Consider the following 5,823-nt stretch of genomic DNA (forward strand, 5'->3'; position numbering starts at 1 on the left):
GAATTTACCGCGCCTTTCCTTTCCTCGTAATAATTAATAATTGTTTTTTTTTTGGGCAAAGGAAATGGCGCAGTATCTGTCTCATATATCTTTGGACACCTGAACCGCGCCGTAAGGGAAGGGATAAGGAGGGAGTGAAAGAAGAAAGGAAGGAAGAGGTGCCGTAGTGGAGGGCTCCGGCATAATTTCGACCACCTGGGGATCTTTAACGTGCACTGACATCGCACAGCACACGGGCGCCTTAGCTTTTTCCTCCATAAAAACGCAGCCGCCGCGGCCGGGTTCGAACCCGGGAACTCCGGATCAGTAGTCGAGCGCCCTAACCACTGAGCCACCGCGGCGTAACCAATTTTCTTCCCTCTCTCCTTCCAAAGTCTCGGATGCAGTCACGCAAACACATGCGCGTACGCTAAGCGTTTCCTCCCAATAATAAATACATACCTGCGCGTTGTATGCTCAATTTTTTATGCACATACGCACGTAAAACAACGGCTGTGAATGAAGAAAATGAAGAAAAGCACCACGGTTGAATTGGCTGCACATTACAAGTGTTGAATATGTGCGCACAAAATACGAACGCCCATTTCTGTACCACTGTATGCGAATTTCACGCCATTTCTGGCATAACGCGTAGTTTATTAAATAGAAAAATACAAATGGAAGATTCTCTGAGATAAAGCCTGCACCTTGAAGAGTCTGGTGATATATCGAATACCCATGCGTAAGAGAGTAACGATATTTTGACGAGAAAGTGATTCGCGAATCCTACACGATGAGAAATGAGCACCCGGGTGCGGGTCTGTGGCAAAGGCGCCCTGACATAAGGGCGCAGCACCCATGGCCTCTGCGGCGACGTGTGAAAATGGTGGAGTGCTAATATTTCGGTGCACGCTTATAGGAGCACCAGGCGATCAAAATTAGCGGTAGCTTTACATTGTGGCTTCCGTCACAGTGGCTGATGTAAGTTCGAGCGCAGCTGTATATACAGAGAAATTCTTCGCTCGTAAGTTAGCCTTCATGGCTACTTTTAATGTCAGTTATGTGCTGCGGCTGCACTGTCTGAACCTCAACGCAACATCACTGGCACTATTCATTCCTATAGAAAGCTTTCTTGACTATAACCCTCTTGTTAAAACTCCACCCGTCGCCCGGGCAGAAATTACTTTAGTTAGTGCACTTAATCGGAACGTGGCAAAACTTAGCTTCCTTGGCAACGTTGGTGCTGACCATTTGTGTTAAGCGTAAAGCAAATACTGAAACAGGTATGCATGAGAAGAAACAAAAAAAGTGTAAACACACAGGACAGACAAAGCGCTGCTTGTTACATGATGAAAAACTAACGAGACCAATGCGTAAACTTAACATGAGCCTACTATCTGAAGCGCCGAAAAATTGAAAATCGCGCACATAAAACAAATAAGAAAAGTTAAGAATGATATAAAGATACCGAAGTAAGATTTCCTGTGTAAAAACGAGGAAAACCGCAAGAAAGCAAGCGGCACTGAGGTTTCCAAGAAAAGCAGCATTAGTGTCAGAGTTTATACCACCGTTGGGCAACCGGGCATGGCCGATAACTGGAACAGACGTTGACAAAGCACGTCGAATTATTTTCTAGAATAGTCTGCAGAACTGTTCTAGCCATCAGAATGACTCGAAACTATAAAGACGCGCGTAGGGGGCGTGTCATACAATCTCGCACGTTTTGTATGAAGGCTCCTCTGAGAAGAAACTGGAGGGGACACTTAAGCTTCGTCTGATATGGGTATGACGCAATAGGGCTAATGAATTGATGCTCATGTATGTGAAATCGGTCGCTCTTTAGTTAACATTCACAGATCCCCGAGTGTCGTCGTCATACAACTCCTGGCGCAGTGGCGCAGCGGTTAAGCGATGCGCAACTGCCCCGTAATGGCAAATGCTGCCACCGGCGGGACTTGCGCGACCCGAGCAACATCTCTTGACCAGTGTTTGCTCACAGTCCGGTGGACAGGTTGTATGACGCCACAAGGTCACGTGACCCAGGTGGCCCACCTGCCTCCCATAGGTTGCTTCTGCGGGGATTTTTCGTGCATTTTTCGCTCACGGTCAAGGACGCCGACGCCGGCTTTACTGCGGCACGCGCGAGGTCAGAGTGTGGTGCCAACGGAACGTTAGGCGAGCCTTTCGAAGGGCATAGCGGCCGCTTTACGTTACAGGCACGGGTGGTACACTGTTCGAAGCCCTATAGCGGCGGCGCACCTTCCATGCGGAGGCTAAACGAAGCAAGCGCAGCCGCACGTATACCGCCCTCCTGCGAGTCCTGACCTTCATTCCTCCCTTTCCCCTTATCTCCGTTATTGTACGGCTTATCTCTCTCTTTTCTGTCGATGTCCCGCTTCTAAATACAGAAACGCAATTCTGGACCAATTTCTCGCTCCTACGGCAGATACAAAAGCTGAACCATGAATAAGGCCAGAAATAAAAAAAAAAGATAAAGAAATCACGCAGACGTATACGCAACCCCAAAGGGGTGGTGTGAGGCGAGATGGGTCCAAGGGGTTGATGTGGTGGCCGGGCGACAGAGGGGAGTGCCCTAAGCGGCCGCAAACAGCCACCATCGGCGCCGTTTTATGGAGGTGCGCGAGAGACTTGTCGCGCGCGCAACCCGTGCACAGAGCTGCTTCTGGAGTACAGAGGAAGGGGGGGGGGGGGGGGGGGGTGTTCCGCACTCGATCGAACGCGTGTCCAGCGGCGCGGCGACCCGGCTTCGCCCACAGATAGGCCGCAGTGCAGCGCGCGCTCGCTGTTGCCTCCGGGAAGAGCGCGGCGCCGGCGTAATTTATGGAGCCAGTCGGCATGCATCTCCGGCTGAGGCCGCATGCGGCGCGCTCTCTTCCGAGCTCGGCCCGCTTTCCGGTTTGCACGAGCCGCAGAGTCGTGCCCCGGGGGATAAACAAGAAGCTGACCCCTCCCACCCTTTTCCAAGATGGGGGGTATCCGATTATTTGCGGGCTTCGATCAAATCTCTCGCACGCTTTCCAATTCTGCCATTTCTGGGCGGCACGCGGTACGTGCCCTGTCCGGCGCGGCACGGCGCGGATTCGTTTCATACTCGATCGTCTCTCCCTTTTTTTCTTTCTTCTTATTTCTTCTTCCCCTCTGTGTGAAGCGAAGCTCTCACCCTTTATGATGGAGCGCCGGTCCGCTACAAAGTAGTGTGCTCTCGCACACATGTACATGCGTGAGCAAACGCACGCGCGCAAAACTCGAGATACCTTTTTTTTTTCTCGCGTGGTTCTTGCTTGCCCCAGCAGTTCAGAAATTAACTCGGCTTGTACAGTTATTTTCTTCTTTTGTTTCGGAAGATTTATTGCAAGAGCCAGGTTATCAATTTCTTTTACAACGTTTGCTCGCTAGCTCTAGTTTGTATGAAACGCCAAGCGTAAACAAGTGACAGGAAAGTAACTCCTACCGAAGGAAGTGCGCGGTAGAGCCCGTGAAATAAGAGCAAAAAAACTTACAAACGCTCGTCTTTGTGCAAGTGTACTAGGTTGGGGGAACATAACGCCGTGCGCCTGCGTCGGCTGGAGAGCATTGAGATAACAAGGTAATTTTCACGCTGTATTTGTCATATGAGTATGCCATGTCACTTCGAGGTTATTTGGACGAGCTCATTTGCCTAGGGAGCGTTCTTTCGTACTTCCGGGTCCTTGGATCTTCAGGCGGGCGTTGAGAGCCTGTTTAGATTTTAGCCAAGGCTGTGCGTCATCAGCAATCACTTTTTTATACTAACAAGCATACGCTTGACTGCACTACTAATGCCATCACCTTAGCCGCAACACGCTCCCCTGACCGACAGCTGCTTGGTTTATGCCATTACCACTAATGTGTATACTCCTTGTGCGACCATGGACCTAGAGGTACACGCATCAGAGTTGTTGCCACTGGCTCTTTAGTAGTAGTAGTAGCAAAAAAGTATAGTAGTAGCATAAATAATAATAGCATTAGTAGGTGCAGCAATATCAGCAGCCGCTATTGCTGGTCTTGCTGATACTGCTACTGAGCTCGCGGGCTCGTCCAGCCGCTGTTATGCAATACCATTGAACGAACAACGTGACATGTTCTTGATCGGTGCTGCTGAAGAAGAAAAAACAAGCGAGAAAGAAGCAAGCAAACGAGAAACATGATGATTTCGAAGTTAATGACACGATGCTCAACAGCTTCCTCTTGCGTGTGATTTTTTTTCTTTTCTCTTTGTTTTCCATATGTATGTTTCAGAGATGGCTGGCTTCAAAATAAGCATTGACAGCTCGCAGGGGCGTCATCGCTGTTCAGGGGCCCCGGTACCCTTGAGATGTTTTGAGGTACAACGCCAGATACATATCCCAGAACGTCAAACATGTATGTCGCGATTGCGAAAAACATGCGGGGGCTTTACGGCTCTTGCCAACTACGCAGACTATCAGAGAGAGTTCACCGTGAAAAGGTGCTGAATTATTCAGAACCATCTCTGGCGCCTGAATTCCGATTCTCCTTCACAACGCCGGCCGCGAGTATCTTGGCATCTGCGCATCGCATGCTCCCCTTGCGGCTGCAGCCTCTCAGCCACAACCGTGCGAGTGTGCGACAGCCCGTACGCTCGTCCTTCGCCCGCGGTTTTCTCCGCCAAGAGGACGCGTTCAACGTTCCCCCGTGTCGCGCGACACTTCAGCAGAAAGCTGCCCGGAGCAACTTCGCGCCCTTCTAATCGCTGCCAGCGGGCGAGCCGTCACGTTCGCGCCACCACCTCGCAGGTTTAGGCGCGCGCGCATTTTTACAGCTTGGCTCATCTAAAGATAGACTAAATTGCCGAAGCGCTAAAAAGCGGCGCTAAACTTGGCCGCCCCGCGGTCGGGACAAAGAGCCGTTGTGGGCCTCCGGGTCGAACAGACGGAGGGGCGGGTCAAAAGGGTTGTACTACGTCATCCCTGCCTCCGTGACATTTCAGGTCGCGCGGAAACGTACCGCTGCTTTCCCGCGCTTTTCGTCACCACTTGGGCCATGCTAATTCTGATCCGCCGAGGAGGAACGGTGGTGCCGGCCCCCAAAATGAAGGAATGCCGCGGGACGCCGGAAAGACAAAGTACGCGCGCTCGAGGCCGCCGCTGAGGCGTCCGAAATAAGCCGTTGGACGGGGCATAAACAGTGATTGCTCGCCGGGCCGTAACATTTGTCGGTCACGGTATATATGACCTAGGCCTGCGCCCGCCCTGTCGTTAAGCGCGCTGTCTTGGCTTCGTGGGCTGTGAAGAGAAGTGCTGAGCCGTCACTGTTGCACTACACGGAGCGGCCTTGGGACTCGGGCGACACGCGTGGGCGTATGTGCGCTCGTGTGCGGTGAAGAGTGTCAGTGTGGCAATGTTGAACTACAGGGCCGGGTCGGTCGTTTCTGTTCTCCGCAAGAGGAGCCGCTGAACAGCTTTGTTTTTAAAGACACGGGCTGTGCGCATGAAATAAATTTTAGATGGGGAAGCACTGTAAATTTCCGTAAGACGGAACACCAAACCAATTGATTGTATTGCATTGTATTGTGCTGTATTGTAAGGAAGCAAGAGAAAACCTGTGTTTACACACCATCGAGCACACCTCGCGGTGTTTGCTAAACTGCCAGGGGCAATGATGCGCATGACGTGGTGAAATCGGTATTTCACTTTGCGCGTCCTAAATGCCAACGTCACCTTTATATTAATTGCCTGCTTCAAATAAAGTCCCTCGCAGTATCCTGCCAAGGGACAGCGGCTGCAAACACTGCTGCACAGAGACCACGAGCAATCACACTACCCGAACACATGCTCTAGTATAACT

The 5,823-nt window shown here is 51.2% G+C and overlaps 1 non-coding gene across 1 annotated transcript; it reads right to left on the reverse strand.

Moving 5' to 3' along the window:
- Positions 1-269: 269 nt before the first annotated feature.
- TRNAS-ACU (transfer RNA serine (anticodon ACU)) lies at positions 270-341 on the reverse strand. Its single transcript has one exon. It is a non-coding gene; the product is annotated as a tRNA-Ser (tRNA).
- Positions 342-5,823: the final 5,482 nt, after the last annotated feature.

This window comes from Amblyomma americanum, chromosome 1 (genome assembly GCF_052857255.1).
Source record: "Amblyomma americanum isolate KBUSLIRL-KWMA chromosome 1, ASM5285725v1, whole genome shotgun sequence".
Classification (NCBI taxonomy): Eukaryota; Metazoa; Arthropoda; class Arachnida; order Ixodida; family Ixodidae; genus Amblyomma; species Amblyomma americanum.